Source organism: Neovison vison, chromosome 6 (assembly GCF_020171115.1).
Source record: "Neovison vison isolate M4711 chromosome 6, ASM_NN_V1, whole genome shotgun sequence".
NCBI classification, from domain to species: Eukaryota; Metazoa; Chordata; class Mammalia; order Carnivora; family Mustelidae; genus Neogale; species Neogale vison.
In genome coordinates this window covers 32,825,567-32,849,037 of record NC_058096.1, presented here as the reverse complement: position 1 = coordinate 32,849,037, position 23,471 = coordinate 32,825,567, and the positions used below count along the sequence as shown (strand labels likewise).

General features: G+C 39.1%; 1 protein-coding gene across 5 annotated transcripts in view; it reads left to right on the top strand.

The window, feature by feature from the left end:
• The first annotated feature begins 401 nt into the window (after positions 1 to 401).
• The window catches only part of ROBO1 (roundabout guidance receptor 1), a 1,191,004-nt gene continuing 1,167,934 nt past the window's right edge, over positions 402 to 23,471 (top strand). For all 5 annotated transcript variants that reach the window (XM_044251144.1, XM_044251142.1, XM_044251145.1 and 2 more), the window contains exon 1: positions 402 to 646. The gene's annotated coding sequence lies outside the window, so the exon portion shown is untranslated. The remainder of the gene's footprint in view (positions 647 to 23,471) is intronic.

Below are 23,471 nucleotides of genomic sequence, written 5' to 3'. Positions count from 1 at the left end.
CTTCTTGGATTCATATCCAAATGATGCATTATAGAGAGCAGAAAAGAGGCTTTTTCTGCCAAAAGTATCTGTGAATTTTCTTTAGAAAATGTTCTTTTAAAATCCTTTGTATTTGCAAAGCCACTCGGCGGAGACAATTAAAAGCAAAAATGAAATGATAGATCACATGACAGGAGTTCAGATGTGAGGGTTTTTTCCTCGGTTAAACATCGCAGCAGGCATTACAATACCAGAGGTAACGAATCAATTAAATCCATTTTCCCCTCCGCGCCTCCAAAGCTGCGTGCGTAGTGTTGCTGTGTAGTTTAGAGCCGGAGCAGTAGGACCCAGGGGCCTCCGCAGCCACCAATAGAAGCGCACACTTGGACCTATTTGCATGCAATGCCGTCTGCTCTGCGCATTAATAGTAATACAGATAACGGGTTTCAAAGAATTCTCTACCGAAGAAGGATTGGATTTTTCCAGGGTGCTGATACTGAGAAGGAACCCGACTTCACTGTTTCCCTAATTTCCCCACTCTTGGGTTTAAAAGTCCCAGACAGCTTTGGCTTGCTTTAAACTCGGGAAGGTCTCCGTGCACAGCAAAGTTGAAGGGCTGCGCCTGCACCACGGAACCGCTAGATTTCGGAAACAGTCCTCTGGAAGGGTAAGTCTCCCAAATGATTGCAAAGGAAGTGACAGCCGGCTTTAGAAACTGTCAAAAGGGACACGCTCGGTTTTCCATCGGCGGGTGCTGGAGGGCAGAATGGGTGCGGACAGGACCCCGCAGTTTGTCCAGAAATTGTGACTGGTGCACTGGGGTATTTGGGGAGGGAGGGTAGAATCAGAAACCTTCAGGCTAAATCGGAAATTGCAGCCGTACGCTCGGGCGGGATTCAACAAGTTTCCCTGCAGGGATGCCTTGGGTTTTGTTTTGGTTTTTGGTTTGTGTGTGTTTGTGTGTGTGTGTGTGTGTTTTGTTTTGTTTTGTTTTTATTCCCTTGTAAGTTGTTCGGGATGTCCGTTCCGGGTGGGCTGCCCCTGCTTCACAAAGAAGTTTCGGGATTTGTGTCTGTTGTGTGGGGCTGGGTTAACCCTTGTGTGAAGCGGTTCTTTGCCGCATTTGGGCTTCCAGGGGACACACGGGAGAACTGCTTCTAGGGATGCTCGGAGCATCAGGGGCCTGCGGGGTTGGTGCTGGGCAACTTCCCCGCGTCACCTCGGGGTCTCTGAGCGTACCGTGGTTATGATGTGGGCAGAGGCACAGAAACCAGCAGCTCCGACGCCATTTGAGCTTCCAAACTTTGAAAGCGTTCTCTAACGAGGAGGGTGAGAACGGGTGCTTTGAAAATATGCATTACTAGATGAATTTTGATGAACTCTTAGTGATGTGCAGGCGGTGAAGTCTTTCAGGACCTGCGTTTCCAACATGCAGCTTTTGCCTGGACGTGCAGTGCTGATGTGGAACGGTGGGGGTTTAAAGCTAAGGCGGTGGGTCGGGGGCTTTATCTGAGGGGCGAGGAAGAGGGAGAGAAGATAGATGAATGAACAAGGTGCGTCCCATTTTTCACATAAAAAACCCCCACGCGTGGGACGTGCCAGGAAGCGCTCCAGTTGGTGGCGTTTAGCTGGAAAACGTATTGCAGGGAGGTCCGGGCGCCTCTGCATTATTGATGAAGCGCGGTGCCCTTCTGGGGGCCCTTTCTCGCTCCTTCTCCGTGCCCCCTCTTCCGTTCCGCGCTCCCCCTGCCTGGGGCTCGGCGTTGGCGCGGGTGCAGCGGCTCGCGCCTCTCAGCCCCGCAGCGCTGCGGACACAATGGGGAGAGGCAGGCAGAGCCCTGCGGGCGGGCGGAGCGGGGAGCTCGGCGTGGCGGTCCTGCTGCCGCAGCCACTGCTGCTAATCGGCGGGGGCTGCGGCGCGGCGGGGGCTGCTTGCGCCCAGCGGCCACGCGCCGCGACATCCCGAGGGCCCTGCGCAGGAAGGACCGCAGGGGTCCTGGGTTATCCTTTTAGGGGCCACTGTGCTATCAGGCAGACAGGTTGAGGTGGGGAGATGGCATGCTGAGCCATCCCATTCCGCCCTTCGGTTCAAAACTGCTACTGCTCCCCGAAAACCCCGGGGGTGCATCCCAAACGTGCTAGAGAACCTGCACTCCAAAGGGAAACGAGACGAGGAGCGAAGAAGGGAAACGTTGATGAACCTGCCAGAGGACGGCAGCAAGTGTTTCGGGGCAATTCTGGTCATCAGCCAGGCTTTTCTTGGCGCTTTTAAGTGAGCTGCTTTAGATGCGGCTTTGAAATACGCTTCCGTGGCCTCTCTGTGGCTCCGAAGGGGCAGGCTTCCAGACCCAGGAGCTCACTAGAGACTCCATCTGTAGATGAAGGAAGGCGACTGCGGGGCAGGGGCCTTCATTTCGTAGTGTCATTTAACCCTGACCTCAGCAACTCCCACCTTTCACGTCCTCACCGGGGAGTGCCCTGACCTTGCAAACTCCTCTGGGTCATCTGCCCTGTTTCTTTTCAAGTGATTTTTATCAGACTGTGTGCTCCAAAGGCCTGTTAAGAAATGGTTTGTGTATTTCCAGGAGTGGTGAGAGATTGTTTAATTTGGAGGTGGATTCCCAACCCCCCTGAGCATTTGGAGGAAGGGGCAGAGGAGAAGGACTCTGTACAAAGGCCCACCTGGGGGCTTGGTTGCTTGAAGGGGAACTTTCAGAAGAAATATACCTCTTTGAGCATGGGGGGGGGGGACGACGACACAATATCATTGCATTCTTTTCCCATTTTCCATTTGTCCCCTTAATTATGGTTGTTTGGGAACTAGGGTGTAGTATTAAATGGAAAATATCTTGAGAATCCATCTGTTTATTAGGAGTTTATTACAAGTGTGGTAGATGGGCTTTCAGGCCCAAACTTGGATGCTCCTCAGACCCATTATTTGAGAGATTCAGGTTGCTACTGCAAAACCTGTCTGTCTTCTATATCTTTTGAAAGCTTTTTGAAAGGCCTGGAGCCTGTTGATTTCATTAATGGGGTTTATTAACTGGTTAGTGGGTGTCCATCAAGCCCTCCCTTTCCACCCCCACCCCCACAAAAAACCCCTAACAGGTCAAAAACAAAAACAGCAGCAACTAAGAACCAATATCCAGTTGGTAAGAGGACTTTTGTGTGTGTGTCTTAGGAACCTATCTTCCTCCCACAGGAGGGAAGGGTAAAGCTGAGGAGTAGGTAAGGGTAAGGTGTGAGGGCATTCATCTCATATCCTTACCGCAGATTTTGGACTTCCTTTGGACTTCCTTTAACCCTTCACCACATATATTCCTGCATGTGTCTTCCTAGTTAGCCCTGTACAATCTGCAGCACTGAAGCAAATGACACAGCTGCAGATCCTTGATGAAGGCTTGCTTCAGAAAATAGCTGTTAATCACACGTTTGGGGGATTTTTCCACAAGCTTCCGTTTACTTCCCTTTCCTTCCCTTCCCTTCCCCTGTCCTTGAACCAGTGTTGCCATCTTCTAGGCTGTACCCTGCAAAGGGTTAGTGATTTCCAGTGTTTGAGCACTGTGCTGAGCATAGGAGGAGGGCAGAGATAGCTGCTCAGAGAGTCCCATAGGTTTAAAGCTGAATTTCTCTTACCCTATACTGCCCAGAATAAAGAAAAATATCCAAATATCCCGCAAAGAGAATTATATTGGCCTGCAAAATTGTCTTTATTTTATTGCATAATGGAATCAATTCAGATACAAAATAACTTTGGTCAGAAATGAAAGGGAAGCTATACACTTGCTTGCAGTATTTGGAAACTCATGTATACTCAGCTGTGAGATCTCCCCTTTCGGCATCCATCTATCCTTGATGTATTAAGAGCTATTTTTATTTAAGCAAGATTTACCATGTTACTTTCATTATGAGGCTGGGCAACTCAAGAGACTGCTAAGATGTGAATTTTAAAAGAAAAACAAAAAGCAGGGCAGCAAAGCAAGCCTTTGGCAGCTTGATGAATGAGCAGGGGCAATGCACCATTTGAGATGTAACTGGAGGTGAGGTTCCATCCAGTCCACTAGAGAATGAGTTCCTCCTTATTGCCCGGAAAACTCAACTGACCTCCTTTCTCTGTCTTCCCCTCCTTCCCCAACTCCCCTCCCCAACCTCTGCTTCTCCATTTCTGTCTCCATGATCTCTAAGATCAGAAATATAACCATAATATTATACAAGAGTCTAGACTTATAACCTGGTCACATAATGATTTATCTCTCTAACCTTGCGGTTGAAGTGAGTGAGCAATATTACTCAATGCATTCTTGGCTATATCTAAAATCTGTTACTGGCATATGGACAGGCCAAGTCTCCAACGCTACAGGAAATAGAGGTGCTAGAAAAGTAACTGACTTACCCAAGGCCACTTAGGAAAGAATTGTAGACACAATGTTAGGCGTCTATAAATATTCCATTGAATTTTCCCACCACTCTTTCGAGGTAAGACTTTTATTAGATTGCTTTAATATATGAAGAAACTGAAGCTCAGAGAAGTTAAACAAAAATACACAGCCTTTCATCTGGTAGGGGGAGATCCAAAATTGGAAATAAGTTCTCGTTCATGACACAGTGAGTGCTTTTCCAGTAAACCATGGAACTATATTTTCTCATTATATTTAAATAAGAAGTTTCATTATTTTTAAAATTTTGTTCCAGCATAGTTTTTTAATCTCCTATGTATCCTTTTCATGTCCAAACCCTTTTTGGCACCTCCCTCAGACCAGTCTTCTATGAACAGTGATTTTCCAAGGATGTCAGAGCACAGAGTTCTTTCTTTATTAAGAAAGCCTACCTCTAACCACCGTCCCAACGGTACCATCATCTTTGGAAGTTAGAGAAGAAGCATAAAAATTAAGGTCTTCATCATTTACTTTGCAATTTGCACAGGTAGAACCAAGGAGTCTGGAAGAGTCCGTTATTTCATTCTGAGACAGAAGCTGGACACCTCCACCTTCACATTTCCACACACATGGATTCTCTGATCTGCAGGTTTCCCACCTTTGCTGAACCCAGTCCTATTTCTTTGTTCAGGGTGGTTCATGTTTTTCCTCCAACATGTCATCTCTGACTATTCCAACCCTTATCATTTTTTTATACACTTTAAAATTTCCAATAAATTATAATTTCTGCCATCTAATTTGGTCTGGATTTGGAGTTCGGAAGAGTGAGCTAACATTTCTGGAGCATTTACTCTATATCATATCTTTTTGCATAAATTATCTGTCAGATTCAATCTTCTGTCTGTCCTCAGTCACCCCAGATGGTGTAATGTATTTCTAGAGTTTCAAAAATAAAATCCAAATTTGATATCTCTAGTCCATACATTGCTCCTGATCACCATATTTTGTATTTCCAAAAATCACTTGATATCTCCACCTAGAGATGTGTTGCAAAAATTTGTAAGGAAAATTAGTAAAAGGAAACTATTCAAAGGTACATATGTCATTTTTCCTAATATACTTGTCTTCTACTTGGTTTTCCAAGTCATAACTTGTCCATCATGCATCCAGGCAGAATAACCTATGACAGGTCCCTCTACTTCATCTACCTCATTTGAGTAATGGGGAAAAAAAATTATAAATATATATATATATATTTACCAATACTTTCATTTTTCTTGAACCTAGCCTCTTTTCTCCACAGATAGCTTTGCACCTAGTCTCCCTTTTACTTCCTGGATCAGCCTTCTAATCTAACAACTCACCTCCCTTTTTGCCCCACTTAAATCCATGTCCTTCATATCTGCAAGTCATTCAACTTTCTAGAGCATAATTGATGAAGTCCAAACTGCATTCATGTCACTCAAGGTGCTCTATCATTTGGATTCAGAACTCCTCTCTTCAGTCTTCAGCTTTATCAATTACTATGAAAATCTCCTGCATTTTCTCAAATACTGAGGATATAGCATTCCTTTCTTCTTTTGTTTGTTAGAATTTCAGCTCATAATGGTTCTCACTTTTCTTGATCCTTGGATCTTTGGAAACACAAAACAGGTGTTACCCTTCTGTGAAGACCTTCACGTTAAGCAAGTAGATCTAAATATGTCTCTTTCTACTTTTTTCTTAGTAACATCTCTGAGATTCTTTTGCATTTATGTATTCATTTTTATCAAGAGACTGAATTCCTCTAAGTGGTATTTTCCAAACTTTTGCCATTGAACCAAGGAAACCTCTTAATCAAGCAAAGTAGTATAGAAATGGACCCATCACCAGATTTAATACATTAAAATATGGGGATGGGACTCTGGAATCCACATCTTAGCAAGCATTTCAGATGTAAATAGGCACATGGAATTTATCACAACTGTTGCTCCCCAACTCAGCTAGATCAATTTGGTGCATAATTTGGCAGTTTGGAGAAAGAGCCATCAGCATGGATTTTAGATCTCACTGAGGACTATGGGCATATCCTCTTGACTTACTGTGCTTTAAAGAAACATCTGATCACAGAGTTTAGTATGTCAAATCATGTAATTCATTCTTAGTGAAGGAAGAGATTCCTGCATCAGAACGACATACTTGCCAAGAGCATAATTTCAATAACCACATGAGAAGATGGCCTGTAGGGTTGAGGTGCTACAGCACACAGAGTATTTAGAACTTTACTGACTCTGATATTATGTAATATTATAATATTGTAATATTATGATGTACTTATTTGACAGAGAGGGAGAAAATAGTGAAGCAAATGACTATAAATTATCACTCAGTTTAAGTAAAAATATATTAAACAAAATTTAAGCCCTCCGGACACAAATTACATCTCCCTCCAAGAGCTAAATTGTATAATAAATTTGCTATTTTTATCCCCATGCATTAACTTTTAATTTCACTCTGTATAGGCACATACCCAAATCATATATAGTATTGTATTAAATAACTATATTATTTAAATAAATTGTAACATATTATGTGCATCTCAGGAATATGGATTTTTGTGATTTATTTAAGTCAATACAGGGAGACTTGATTCATTCCTTTTAATTGCTGTATAGTATTCCATTTTATGACTCTACCACAAATTTCTTTCTATAACAGTGTAGCAGTGATTTGTTTGTGTGCCTGTATCATTGGAAACATAGACAATGCTTTTTAAGGTATATGTCTAGGAGTGAAATTGCTTGACTATGTGGAATTTCATTAATTTCCTTTACTCAGATATAGCCCAAATCCCACACAATGCTTGTAGCATTTCCAGATTCCACACACATTTGTGCGAGCTACCATTCTATCTACCCTTCTCAACATGTAATATTGTCAATTTCTTAATTTTAACAAATTGGATAGTTTTAATTTTTCTTTTCTGATTGTATGTCCAGTGAACATCTTTTCACTGGGAATTCAGGTTTCCTCCACTATGAATTGCTTAAAAACATATTTTACCTTTTTTTTTTTTTTTTTTTTTTTTGCTGAGCCATTTATCTTCTTATAGATTTTTAGAAGTTCTTTGTATATCCTATATTCAAACTCATTTTTGGTAAATGCATTGAAAATATTTTTTCCTAGGCTGCATCTCATCTTTTCTCTTTTGTATAAGTGTGTGTGTGTGTGTGTGTGTGTGTGTGTGTGTTGTCTTTTTAAAAAGTATATTTTGTTTCTTTAAAAGTAATAAAACTTCTCCATCATGTTTTCTCTTTTTTATGTCTTGTTTTAGAAACCATTCCTTATGGTGAAGTCATAAAATATTTTCATATATATATTTTAAGTTTTTAAATGTTGCTTTTTACATTCAGCTCTTTGATCTATCTAGAATTGATTTTGGTTTCCATGTGCTGAGAAGTGTGGTTGTCACATATAAATGTTCCATATGTGGATGGATTCCTTTTTTGCCTATAAGGCTACTGGGCATCTGTCCTCACTTGAGACACATATTTCTGGTCATTGTCTGCCAGGTTGGTATGAGGACCATTATCTCACTGAACCATCGCAATGTTAATGAACCAGAGTAAAAGCATTAATTAAGATTTCAACCCAAATAGGTTTATATTCAGTTAGAATTAAAGACCAGTGCTTTTTATGACAAACTGTATAATCTCTTTAAATGGTTTGTGAATTGTTCATGCATAATGAGTCCTCTAGCTATGACTAGCATAATTTACTTCAGTTTTAGTTCTTTACAGAGAATATTAATGAATATCCCAATGACACACTCCTTGTTTATAAGACTCCAGCAAAGTAGATCAAAGGCAGAATCGTGACTCATTCTAGGAATGAAGCATGACTGACCATTTGCCAGGTGACTTATATAACCCAGAGGAGGAACAACATTTTAGCACAACAACCAACAGCTTCTGATCAAGGCATATCTCTTGAATAACCACTCCAAGACATTAATACAGTGGCAAAAAGTTTAGAAAGGAAATTATCGCAGTGTGCTATGCATATTATATTACATTTTACCTTGGGATGAGGAACGAGGGGGACTGCAAAATCACTTCTCCTGCTTCTATGAAGTCAGAGACAGTTCCTGTAAGAGTTTGTTTTTTATTCTATAATGAACAACAACATACTAAACAAACATGGTTAGTGTTAAGCCAAGTCTTAAATTATTTAAATACTGGGTATGAATTTAAAGGCATTTAAGAATGGTCTGGTTTGGCAAATGAAATGCAAGAATCTTATATTTAGCTTCCCCGAAAAAAAGTAAAAAAATTAAAGAAAGCCTCTGCACCAAATACAGATTACACCCAGCCCATTAAATCCAATTCTTTCCAATTAATGTCTTTTGTCATAAATTATAAATTGGACCAAGGAAAGGAACTGTCTTAGGGAAAGAACAAATTCACATAGTATCTTTTCTTTCTTTTTTTTTTTTTTTTAAAGATTTTATTTATTTATTTGACAGAGAGAAATCACAAGTAGATGGAGAGGCAGGCAGAGAGAGAAAGGGAAGCAGGCTCCTTGCTGAGCAGAGAGCCCGATGCGGGACTCGATCCCAGGACCCTGAGATCATGACCTGAGCCGAAGGCAGTGGCTTAACCCACTGAGCCACCCAGGAGCCCCACATAGTATCTTTTCTTATTCACTCCTTTTGTTAAAACTGAAAATCTGAATTCTTCAGCGCACTGCCTTTCATACTCAGATTTGGGACTACTATTCTAACTTCTTTCTATTTCTCTTATTTCTTCCTTAGGCGTAGTCTCTTTCTCACTGTACCACACACTTAACCAACCCTCAACACAGCATTTTGTTTCCAACTCATTGCCTTTGCCTTTCTGTCTTCTTAAAATATTCTTCTCCTTCTTTATTAGTGAGGTCTGTATCCTTCAACATCTAACTTAAGTGTTACCTCCTTTTTGAGGCATCCTAATTTTCTCCTAGGAAGCTCATCTCTTTTCAATTTGTGTTTTAGGAGAAATTAGTACCTACCTATACTCCTTTATCTTTTTAAAGATTTTATTTCTTTATTATAGAGAGAGAAGGTGCACAAGTAGAGGGGGAGGCTGAGCCAGGAGCCTGGGGACACAGGGCTCCATCCTGGGACCCTGGGATCACAACCTGAACTGAAGTCAGACGCTTAATGAACTGAGCCACCCAGGCACCCTTATATCCTCTTGATTACAAGTAGCATTTGTCAGTTTTAATGACCAGACTGACTAATTGGGACAAAGATGATGAAGAATTCCTCAGTATACCTATCTAAACCTGCTATTACAATTTCATTGAGTATATTCCTTATCCTCTGCCTTTCAATCTCAGTACTTACTCTGTTTAAATAGTTACATTTTACATAGTTAATTGCCACAAGTGGCTCATAGCTGACATATTAGATCAAACAGGTATAGAATAGCCCATCATCTCAGAAACTTCGATAAAACAGTGTTGGAAAGAATAAACTCACAGTAACATTTGGAACAAATGAATGGATGAATGAATGAATGAGATATTAATAGCCTTTGATTTTCAATGGACAGTTGCCATGGAGTTGGATTATTGAACATGATCATAGTGGTGAGGATGATTTCACAACTTCACAGATTTTAGCATTTCCTGGCAAGAAACACTTACCTCAGCCTAACCAAGAAGGTAATTACAATATGAAATACCAAAGAAACCAGAGAGAGAGGGGCTCCTGGGTGGCTCAGTCAGAAGAAATGGGGGTGGTGGTGGTTAAAGCTATACTTTGATAATTTCCTTGCATATTTACCCAAAGCTTATTCACTTGAGATGACAGAGAAAGAAACATCATCTTTTAGGACACAAGTTTATGAGAAAAAGGATTGAACTAGTGGGACAACTCCATTTCTTAAGATTTAGATTGCTTCCCATGTAAAGGTAAATACACAGCTCTTTCTCAGATATCAAATTTAGTTTTATATTAATGATTTTTTATAGATTTTTTACTTATTTATTTGATAGAGAGAGATCACAAGTAGGCAGAGAGGCAGGCAGAGAGAGAGGGGGAAGCAGGCTCCCCGCTGAGCAGAGAGCCTGACGTGGGGCTCCATCCCAGGACCCTGAGATCATGACCTGAGCTGAAAGCAGAGGCTTAAACCACTGAGCCACCCAGGCGCCCCTCAAATTTAGTTTTATATTAATAGCCATTGGGATGACTATCTAAAAAAAAACAAACAAAAACTTAAGAAAATGCCAAGTGTTGGTAAGGATGTAGAAATATTGGAACTGTTGTGCACTGATGGTGGAATGTAAAATGGTATAGCCATGAGGGAAAATGGTATTGTGGTTCCTCAAAAAATTAAATAGAATTATCATAGGATCCAGTAATTGTGCTTCTAGGTATATGTGCTAAAAAACTGAAAGAAGAGATTGGAATAGATATTTTTGCTCCCATGTGCATAGAAGCATTATTCACAACTGCCAAAGGTAGAAAAAAAAAACAAAATGTCCATCAATGGCTAAATTGAAAAACACATTGTATATACTTATAATTAATTATTAGTCAGCTTTAAAAAGGAATGAAATTCTGATCCATGCTATGGCATGGATCAACCTTGAAAAATTTTTGTCTTAAGTGAGAAAAGTCAGACAAAAAAAGTTAAATACTTTATGATTCCACTTATACACAATACCTAGAATAGTGAAACTCTAAGGACAATAGGTAGAATGGTGATTGTCAGGGGCCAGGGGAGCAGGAATAAGAAAATAATATTAGGGAATATTATTTAGTGAGTATAGACTTTCAGCTGAGAATGATGTAAAAGTTCTGGAAATGGATAGCAATGATAGTTACAAAAAAAACAATGTGAATATACTTAATGTCACTACATTGTATACTTTAAAAGGTTAAAATGATAAATTTTATGTTATACATAGTTTACCACATCAAAATTATTATTATTTTTTCTAGATGTTATTTATTTGAGCTAGATCAAGAGTGAGAGGAAGAGAGAGAATGAATTCAAGCAGGGGGAGCGGCAGGCAGAGGGAGGAGCAGGTTCCCCACTGAGCAGGGAGCCCCATGCATGGCTCCATCCCAGGATTCCGGGATCATGACCTGAGCTGAAGGCAGATGCTTAACCTCAGGAGCCCTACTGTGACAAATATTTATTAAGCCCATTTGTGGTTGGGCAACCTCACTCCTTAAAAAAAGATTTATTGTTTTAACGTGGCTTCTCAGTGCTTTTTAAATGTTAATTTTCAGGGGCCCTGGGTGGCTCAGTCAGTTGAGCTGTTAAGCTTCTGTCTTCTTTCGGCTCAGGTCGTGAGCCCAGGGTCGTGAGCCCAGGGTCCTAGGATCGAGCCCTACATCAGGCTCCCTGCTCAGCGGGGAGCCTGCTTCTTCCTCTCCTTCTCCCTGCTGCTCCCCTTGCCTCTGAGCTCTCTGTCAAATAAATAAATAATATCTTTTAAAAATGTTAATTTTCAACACAGCTCCACAGAATGCTCTCTGCCTATTAATATTAAGAGAAAGGCAATGAACCCAAAGAGGTTTCATGGAAAGGGAACATTAATACAATGGATCGATCTACTCTATGGGATGTATTATATGAAACAAGCACATTGAATGGAGAAAACAAAACAAAACAAAACACCTTGACAATGAGTATTGTGCTTGTGGATAAGGCAGCTGGTGAGGTATGCTGGAGATTTTGGACAGAAATAACTGCAAGACGGGATGCAGTGAGGTAGACCTGAAGCCCCAGGAGGACTTTGCGTCGAGGTGATACAAAGTGGCCAATAAGGCAGTGCCTTAGCCACCTGCACATGCAAACTGCTGGATGAAAGAGTAATGTGATCTAATGGGATTACTCGGTGACACAAATGTATGCGGCTTTCATGAATTGCAGATTACAGAGCATCTGCTCCCTTGCTGACTCCTTGGGGGGCGGGATATGTACAAGGAAGGGTCTTTGTCGGGATGGTGAGAGCACTGATTGCTTTTGGTGCTGGAAATACAGAAGCAACAGCCTCATCCTCCCCTTTCATGTTTTCTCTCCTTAGTGTAATGATTCACCTTCTGATATAATATTGCTTTAATCCATCCTCCTATTACCATGAAATTTCCTAGGTAGGTACAGTTTGACATCTTATGGATTACTCTTTTTCATGGATGCTGATGTGGCATACTTAAAAAGCGCCCTGAAATTCACTGCCCTTGGTACAGTGCACAAAAATAAGGCTTTTCACATATCGTGCAAAGGGGCATGAGCTGTGGACTGTTTTTCCAAGAGGATAAAACACAGGGCTGGTCCTGTCGTGTTCTTTTCCCTGATGCTGTGGATTACAGGTGTTTTTCCATCAAATTAAATTCAGCTTAGTAAACCCGAGAACATGGAAAGAAGTTCTTGATTTCATTAGCTTATTAGAATGACCTTCCAACTAAGCAAGTGAATCAATCAGTTTCATTCTGATCATTGTGACCTAACTTGGGTATATGAAAACTATTATTAAAGTGGTATTAAAGTGGGGATGGGTGAGCCTGGTGGTGGATATTAAGGAGGGCACGTATTACATGGAGCACTGGCTGTGGTGTATAAACAATAAAAGAAAAAAGAAAGAGTTTGTCTTTTTTTTTTTTTTTTTTGAGAGCTGTAGCTGTAGCTAACATATTAGTGATGATATTCTTTATTTTGCCTTAGTTTCTAGTGCCAAAGCAGCAAAGAAATTGGGGTCATAGCTCTTCAATTTTCTTCTTCCATATCGCTTCAACTTTTCCATTAACTGCCTTCTTTATTTATTTTTACAACTATTTCCATTTGAGGAAGAAAAAGTCCTTCAGAGTTTTCAGAATCTTTTCTCCTCCCGTTATCCCTCCTGTATTTTCTGCCCTTCTCTTAAAAATTAAACTTCTTGAAATAGTATCCTCCTGTTGCCTTCCCTTGATTGTCCCTAATTCTTCACCCCTCAACCAACTGTAGTTTCGAGCAGCCCTAATCTGCCCTAATCTGTACAGTTAGACTCTGCAGATTTAGGGTTTGACAAATCAGGATCAAGCTTCAGACTTCATCCCACTTTAGGTTTTTGTGAAATTTGTAATACATCGAATAAATTTCAGGACACCATTTTTTTTCTAAATTTCCTCCATACATTTGACTTTTCTACTTCTTGCTCTGCTGTCTCCTTGTCCTCTACCATTTTCTTCAATGTTGCATATTCCGCAGATTCTGCCCTTAGAACTTTTCTCTTGATGTTCTGCATGTTCTCCTTCTGTGATTTCCTTCACTCCCCAACTTCAAACTTATATAATGGAGAATAAGATGATACTGTGTGGATAATAATAATTGATGATGATACGTATAGATGATATTTATAGAGCATCCTGAGAAGTGCCTTTATACTCTTGCACGTGATCCTACAAAGCACTGGGCACACAATATGGCCACAGTCTTGCAGAGAAGGGGTTCATGACTTTCATGTGTAAGGTTTCACAGGTAACGGACAAAGCTTCAGTTTAAACCTGGTTCTGCTTGGCTTCGGGGTCCGGGCTCTTACCATGAAAAGACATCATGTAGTTATGTCCCTCCATGGCAGAGGGTTTCAGCTTGGCAGCACATTAGAATCATCTGTGGAGTTTTGATTTTATTTTCATTTTTGTTTTTATTGTGTTTAGGGTTTTTTGTTGTTTTTTGTTTGTTTTAATCCCTGTGTCCTATATCCCAAATTGCTTAGATGAGAATCTTGGGGTTTGTGAAATGAACAATGATTTTTTTTTTTTTTTAAGTGATTTAGGTAATTCTCACGGGCAGCTATCATGAAAGCCATGGCTTTGTAGTAAATATTTTGATGCTCTTCAAGTATACTCCTCCAGCATAGATCTCTCTTCCCAGATTTAAATTTACACTGACCAGGGTTTACTTTATCTCTTCATTTGTCTGTCCTCAGTCTTACCCCATGGTGGGATTTCTCATGTTACAAATGAACTCCCCATCCTTTGATGTACCACCTAAATAATCATCTTCTAGATCTTCCATTTTACTCAGTTCTTCCCCTCCACACTGCCTGAGCTCTCTTGAGTGAAATCTGAGCAGTAGCTCCTCAAATTGGGATTTCCCTCACTCTTTATGTCTGAGAATCACTAATTTTCTAAATTGTATCTCAGAAAAACCTTTGCAATATTCCCCCCCGCCTTGTCTTCGTTACCTCTGTAAGTAAAGTTGCTTAGTCTATCCTTATCTCCCATATGAAATTTTGTACTGGACTCCCTATTTTATTTTCCATTATTTTGTCTCTCTTTGGTTAAATTTAATGCTGTCAGTCTTATCTTGCTGATATTCTAATATGCCAGTCTTCATTGACCACTCTTTGATTAAAAACTTCTCTCCATTGCCTACATAATAGTTTAACAGCTTGATGTAACTTATTAAGCCCTTTCCCCATCTAGACACACCTCTCTCCCTTACCTGATTTTCTTTCCCTTGACCAAAATACCCACCTTCTAAAGCCTTCCCCGTGCTCTCAGGGCATCTCTACTTTGTCTTTTTAAAAAGAGCATTTTTTTAAAAAAGTTTTTTATTTATTTGAGAGAGAGAGAGAGTACTTGAGCAGGGAGGAGAAGGAGAAGCAGGCTCCCCACTGAGCAGGGAACCAGACTTGGGTCTCAACCCCAGGACCTTGGATCATGGCGTGAGCTGAAGGTAGACATTTAACCAACTGAGCCATCCAGGCCCCCTAAAAAGAGCCTCATCACAGTTACCAAACATCTGTCTTCCTCATTAGATTGTCAGCACCAGGAGGGAAGGATGGCCGTCTGTTTTTCAATGTTTCTCCAATTGCTAAAACAGTGCTAGAGGAGTTATTCAAAAGACATGTGTTGTGTGTCTATGGGAAGGGTTGTAGGCAGAAACTCCTATCTATGTCATTTCACACATTTTTCTGAGTGGGATCACCAAATACTCTCTCTCTCTCTCTTTTTCTTTTTGGCCTGGTAAACTCATCTTTGATGTGACATACACATATGGAAATTTATGGACTTCACCAGACAGAAACAACAGCTTTCTCCCTTTTGGCTTTACAATACATTGTTCCTGCAACTGTACTAGGAGTGATATCGAGTAGCACTGTATCATCTCATTCCCAGTCTAAATTAAGAACGCTGAGGAACTGGAGGTGTATATTGTTTCTGTTTGTTTCTTCTGCACATAGAATAGTGCCTTGCACCCGGTGATCCTTAAATTCTTATCTTTGATGAATGGGTGGCTGGTTTTATGTATTACCGCTTGTATTCAAGGACTCCGGCCAGTGGGATTCCAGCAACTCTGTTTTAATGGTTAGATTGTGCACCTTTCTTCTAGGAAAAAGAAATGGAAAAATAGAGGGGTATCTAACATTCTGTCACCATTCCTTAGTGATCCTGTGACTAAGAAAAATTGTTTAATTTGTTATCTGAATAATCAGAATTTCACTGCTTTGTTAGCCCTTGTTCATATTATTATGGACAAAAATTACAAGATAATTGAAGTGTGACCACTATCCTTAAGTATTCTTTTTTTTTTAAAGCCTCTGGCTTCCTTAGTGAGACACAGGTGATTTTTATTCTTCATTTATATCTTTAATAGTGTGTAATAGTCCATTTACAGACCTCCAGGTTCTGTAGATTATGTATCTGGCTTCATGGCCCAAACTGAGTATCTTTAGTTTTGCCGTCCTACTGTAGATCATACGGTATTTTGCTCTCCTGCATGTAGTTTAGAATTTGTCTACATAGTAGCACTTAGCTGAATTATCAAACACACATTAGGGCTTTTCTCTATCAAAGTTTACTAATACCAGTCCTCTACTTCAATGGGGTTACATTGAAAAACTGACTTTTAGGAGCACTTGGGTGGTTCAGTGAGTTAAAGCCTCTGCCTTTGGCTGGGATCATGATCTCAGGGTCCTGGGATGGAGCCCTGCATCAGGGTCTTTGCCCTGCAGGGAGCCTGCTTCCTCCTCTCTCTCTCTGCCTGCCTCTCTGCCTACCTGTGATCTCTCTGTCAAATAAATAAATGAAATCTTTAAAAAAAAAGAAAAGAAAAACTGACGTTTAATATTTCTTGTAGGTATACATTGATTATCCTACATTTAGATTGCAGTGTTAATGTGCAGACATCTTTGCCTTTCATAGTGAAATGCAATAATATAATAACTTAATTTCCATTTATTTGAGAATGGAAGGTAATGTAAATAACAAATAGTCTATAAAATTTACCTTTAATAATAGAGAATTAATGACCAACTCAGTTTCTCCTTGTGTATGAAGGAATAGGAAACTGAATAAATTCAGGAAAAATATGAATTTATTAAGATTTAACAGCAAGAGAAATTTTTATATAATTCACAAAATTATAACACCAGCATATGACTTTGGGTTTAAGCATATTTTATTGAATGTTCCTTTTATGCATGAAGACAAAAACCATCCTTAAACTTGTGTTCTCTACCCTCCCTGTCAGCCATTGTTTCCTAGTAGAAAGAACAATACATCCTCAACCTAAGGCTCAACAACTTTAGACTTATATGGAGAACTCATGAGAAAAACTCTTCTCTTGGGAAACTTTAGAACAACTAAGTATATTACAAAATGAATCATTTGTTTTAGTCATAAAATTTTGATGTAGTACACAAAGAGTTTCATAATACCTTCACGGGACAGTAGCCCTACCCCTGAAAAAACAAGGATAATTTAATAAAACAGAAAAGACCTGAAAAAAATGTAGGGTAAAACTTTGGAATAAAACCAATTAAATTTAAACAACATAGTTGAAACATGCATGCAGATCCATACTAATAATATAATTCCACATGTAAAGATTATAAATGATCTATAATCAATCTCTTCCATCTGCTATAGAGATAATAGAATTGTGCTTTTATGATATGATCAAGATTTATTTTTATGAATATTTGTTAACAGTGTATCACAAATTTCCCTTTTATTGACTACTGCCTCATAACCTCTGAATCTGAATATCCAGACCAGCATATTTGTAAGCGCATAACTCACTAGCAGAGCTAGTTGTTTCTTGAATTCATTTTTATGTAATCTGCAGATCTATTTGAATTTCTACCGCTACGTGTTTATTTGAAAGAATTTATATATAAATATATGGGTAAAACTCATAAAATTATTTTCAACATTAAAAGCATCAATTAGCTTAAATCCATCAAAATCTACAATAGTATACTTTGCTTGGTTACTGAACAGCTATGTATTTTATGTCCAGAAACCCAGGTAATGAAAGAAAATATGAGGGAAAATTTACCAACCCTATTATCAATAATTTTACATATTCATATACTTAGTTATACTGACAACTTCTGATTATCTTTTGTATTGTTTTTCCTTACAGTGATGTTGTTGGATCATTTATTCTGTCTCAAGTTTTGTCTCATTATCTGCCATTTTGGATTTCCTCTCACTGGTAGATTTTTTCTTTTTTCCAAAGCCTTCTGCATATTTGTCCTGCACATTTCTCAGATATTAGTCCCATCTGACATTTAATCATTTTGATCACTGTCAGATTTTCTTGGGTATCTTTCGGGTTGTGAGGTGGCCATAAATAAATAGAATGTTCATTCCATCTATGATTGTGTGGAACATCATACTCAGAGGAAATATGATTTCTGATTAAAGTCTGTATAGGAGTCCCAGTAACTTATATAAGTCCAGATAATCAGACATATTTCTAAAATAAAAGAAAATAAAGGACTGAATTCACCAAGATTGCCACACACTATGTTTCTAGGTGACAGTCTCCCCAATTAAACATTAAAATCTAGAAATACATCTGCAAGTGAAATGCACTTGTGTTTTAAAAAAAGAAAATCCAATTTGTAGAATGTGAGTTCATATTCCCTACTTAGAACTGTATGATTTAGGGGCTGGAATATGCCTTTGTATAAAGAAAATAATGTTGAATATATAATTTAGAAATTAAATAACAATTTGCATCCAGCCTCCTTATTTAGGAGAGTATAACTGATGGACGGAAAATAACATTAAAGTAATACATACATTAGAAATTACATAATTTGAGCTAGGATTTAGCATATTCATCAACCAAGTCTTATGCAAATGTATGTTATCACTGCAATACATATGTATATTTATCGAAATTATCACTTTGAGTTATATCTGTTTTTAAATACTTGTCTTCATTGTAGATTCAATGATGGTTTTGAGTTGTTTTGTAGAACAAAGAATGCAAATTAAAAAAAATATTAGGTATAATATCCCAGCATATTAGAAGTGAGAGAATCTAGTATGTATTCCTAATCCTATTACTTTATAGATGAGAAACCAGAGGAAAGTGACATCAAGAGAGGAAAATTGAGGTAAAAATTGAGATAATATAAAAAAAGTGTATTATTAATTGATGATTAAAATGATGCTTGCTTTGAAAATACTCTCCGTAAACACGTTTCAGGACAAGATGTTGGAAAAATTCCAAGTTAGAATCTAGACTAAAAATTAACGTTTGTACTAAAGTAGTAAAGAGGCAAGAAATTTGTGAGTAGAATGCTCGTATCACGAGTTAGTGATTCGTATCTTTCAGCAGCATATTTCTTTGTAAAAATTAATGTAGATGTTTCTAATCTTTAATCTCCAAAATTTTGGTGTTTCTAAGGATCAAGGAAAATATGTGAATCATATCTATGCTATAGAAAAATGTACCATTTCCTTTCTGAATGAATATATGAAAAGAAGAGACTTGAAAATTTTTTCATAAATTTAGTTTATGATAAGTCCTGAAAAGGATGAATCCAACTAAATATCCCACTATCTTTAGAAATAGGGGGAAAAGTATATAGATTGGTTTAAGTATTTACTTTCTTTTTACTTTGCTATAAAGTTCCAAATCGTAATTTTCTACACTTTTGCCAGTGCCTCCATAAAATAGCTCCATAACAAATCTGATACAGTTTGCCGTATTGTCCCCTGACATGAAATAGAGCTGTGAGAAGAACATGTAATTATATGAAGAAAAACATAGACTCACAGTTGGGACTATTTTTAAGAAGAAAAAAAGGAAGTCATGGATGAAAAAAAAAGAATAAACCGGCTTGACCTTAAGCCAATTAAGTCCTTAATGGACTAATTTATTTTCTTATAATTGTAATGCTATTCTAATTAACTAAACTTTAGTATTATGTTCCAAAAAGAAGAAAACACATGACATTGGTGGAACCTTTGCTGTCTTGTGCAAGCATTTTTACACGGTTACCTTATTTAATCTCTTCCCATGCTTGTAGAATTGGTATTATTGCATTCATTTGGAAATAGAAAGAAGGAAAGGCCACAGTCCGTGAGAAGCAAAGGTAGTCTTGGCCCCTCCTTCTGTCTGGCTCCAAATTCTCTAGGCACACTGCCCTGCACTGCTTCCTTCACATGGCATGTGAATGAGTTTCCTTATAAACTGCTCCGAAACATGCAGCAGTCAGCAAACATTGTTATAAGAACAAAGGAATTACATTAATTTAATTGACCTGTTTAAAAAAAAAAAAAAGAATTGGATTTTATTTTATTCCAGAAGGTAACTGCTAATTGGGTACATTAGCAATTTGACAGGTTCTTTCCCTTTTTTGGAAAACACCTTGTATTATCCAATTCATGCGGTCTCTCTCATAGATACCGGTGCTGTGATTGAAGAATTTGTCCTCAGCTGGACTGTTTCAGGGCAGAGCAGGGAAAGCCAGTGACGATAGACCAATAAGCCGCATCTCTGAGACTGGCTGGTTGGAATAATGGATTAAAGCTGTACTTAAAGCAAAAGCACGCTGAATGTTGCAGTGCCACCTTTTATCATTTCCAACTGTGAGGACACTTCTGGCTGAAATAGAAAGTTCGAATAAGAATAATCACTGGGTACAATTTATATCCTGGATTACAGAAATGTGGGTGTTGAAGGTATTCATCTGGGAGAAGGGGTTAAACATGTATAGTCAAGAAGATAGCTACATGAGGGGCGCCTGGGTGGCTCAGTGGGTTAAAGCATCTGCCTTCAGCTTGGGTCATGACCCCTGGGTCCTGAGTTCGAGCCCCACGTCGGGCTCTCTGCTCAGCAGCGAGACTGCTTCCCCCTCTCACTCTCTGCCTGCCTCTCTGCCTACTTGTGATCTCTGTCAAATAAATTACAAAAAAAAAAAAAAAAGATAGATGATAGATGGATAGATAGAGTGAGTCAAGTCTGATACGATTTTTTTTTCTTTTTCATAATTTCAAAAGTTAGGAGTTTTAAAATGTAGTAATTCTGTATAAATTTTAATAAAGGGCTCCTTGCTAATACTTACTTTTCTCCTATGTATCTTATTTCATAATGGAAGTGGAGAGTTTTCCTTAACAATAGTTTTTTTGTTTTGTTTTAAGGTTTATTTATTTATTTGACAGAGATCACAAGTAGGCAGAGATCACAAGTAGGCAGAGAGGCAGGCAGAGAAGAGAGAAAGAGAGAGGAGGAAGCAGTCTCCCTGCTGAGCAGAGAGCCCAATGGGGGCTCGATCCCAGGACCCTGGGATCATGACCTGAGCCGAAGGAAGAGGCTTAACCCACTGAGCCCCCAGGTGCCCCTTGAAAACAGGTTTTATTCCTTATCAGTCCCTGACATGGCACCTCACACAGATACCTGCTCTTTTGTAGGTATTTCCTGCATTATTTTGCTAAGCAAATACCATTCAGATGCCATTGGAGGGTAGCAAAGAAATGAAAATCCACCTCAGGAAGAGAGGGTTACGATTTGGCAAGATCTTTGCCAAAAACATGAAACAAAAAAGATGCGAGATTTTGAGTACAGGGAACTACCTTCTTGGCTCTGTTTCCCTTCAGAATATCATTGCCCAACAAAAGGTAGTCTTAAGCACTAATCCCCAAACCCAGTAATGTCTAAATGCTTTTCCCATCACCAGTGCTTGGGGCGGAAAGCGTTTTATCAAGCATGCTTGCTTTTGAAGGAAGCCCCTGTAAAGGCAACTCCTAATGTTGCAATAATAATTAGAGAAGGAAGTGGAAAAGGAATTAAGAGGTATCTTCTGAATTTAACAGGAAGCGGTCAGTTTCGTTTGGAACAGAAGCTAAAAAAAAATCCTGATGAGAGGCACAGAGTTAAATAGACTTAATAAATACAATTAAATAGAAGAGCTGTGTAGAAAAGTACCGGGAGAAACACGCCTCTATAGCAGCACCATCCTAAGTGTTTTTACCACTTACATAATGAAATGGGTCTGATAATTAACACCAGAACTACCAAATGGCTAAGGGGTGGCTAAGGGACAGGATTTAGCTGAGATGAGTCATCCCTGCATCGAAGGATCTTTGGTCTTCTCGCAGGCATCCAAACTCTTCACATGCTTCCAGGTGCAGCAAGACACCAGGCTGTCTTGAGCACAGACTGTCCCAGCTTCACTGTGACTTTCACTAATGTCTTCTTCCCCAAACCAAGTCACATAGCAGCCCAGACTCAAAACAGTCTGGTTTTTTTTTTGTTTGTTTGTTTTTTGTTTTAAAGATTTTATTTGTTTATTCGGCAGAGAGAGAGGGACAGCACATGCAGGGGGAGCAGGAGGCAGAGGGAGAGGGAGAAGCATGCTCCCTGCTGAGGAAGAGATCACAAGTAGGCAAAGAGGCAGGCTGAGAGAGAGAGGAGGAAGCAGGCTCCCTGCTGAGCACAGAGCCCAATGCGGGACTCGATCCCAGGACTCTGGGATCATGACCTGAGCCCTAGGCACATGCTTATCTAACTCAACCACCCAGGTGCCCCCAGACTCCACTTCTTACTTAGAGAATCTGAACTCTCTTGTTGGCAAGGTGTGGATTTAAGGAAAGAAGTAATTTGCAACCATTTTTACATTCTACCACATAGCCCTTTCATATCTATCTAGCAATTATTTGTATAATTTTATACATATTAATATAGTCAGTCCTGCTGTGACATACAAAATGTTAGTTGGTAGAGTGAACACAATTTTAACTTTTGTGCATAAAAAGTAGGTTTTCTCCATACACCGTTTTCCAGTGAAAATGAAAAATTAAGAAAATTAACAGATGAAATGCACTGACATTTATTTAGTGGATTCCTGCGTGCAATACCACTTGTTTATAGGTGTATTTACATACACTATATAAAATTAGAAAATTCCCCAGGATATGCAATTCAGTATATATGCTTCTTATAAAACAAAGGACGTGATAAAGAGGGGAGATTGCCAGGTCTGCACCAGTGCCTCAAGTGGTTCTAGTCGAATCTCCTGAAGCACATTCAGTTTTAAAATTGGTAAAATTCACTACATTTCTGTCAAAGTTAATGATTAGAACTTTTATATATTTTAGAGATAGTTTTCATAAAACGGCATGATAATATAAATAATTTGAGATTGCGTGTATGAACCAGGTCTTAGAGTTGTTGATGCTCTCGTTCTAAACCAGATCATTTTCTCCCATAATACAGGAAGATAAGTCATCTCAGAGGGTACTCTGAAAACTCGAAATCATTAAAATCAGTTGTCTCTGATCATAGTCCTGATTCGATTATTGGCCTATTGTGTTAGCAGAGTATTATAGGAAAATTATTCACATACTGTGAGCTGTGATGGCCCTGTTGGTGGGGGCCACGGACTCTGGGCGCCCTGTCTCCAGTGCTTGGAAGAATGACCGGCTCTAAGAACACACTCCAGAAAGGCTTCTTGCACATCTTCCAAGAAAATAATACTTTCCTCAGTTTTTTTTTTCTCTTTTATAACTTAAATCTTCTTTTTTAAGATTTTATTTTATTTATTTATTTTAGGAAGTGAGAGAGAAAAAGAGAAAGAGAGGAGGGGCAGAGAGAGGATCTCAAGCAGACTCCCTGCTGAGCACAGAGCCCGACTCGGGACTCGATTTCGTGACCCTAACATTATGACCTGAGCCAAAATCAGGAGTTGGACGCTTAGCCAACTGAGCCACTCAGGCGCACCCCTAAGAGTAAATGTGGAAAGACCTCAGTTTACCAATTAACATTTTATTTTGAATTTTATTGCAACTTAATATGTTATTATCACCTACATATTGTATCTATTGTCTGGAATATAATTTCTTTGAGTTTCCTA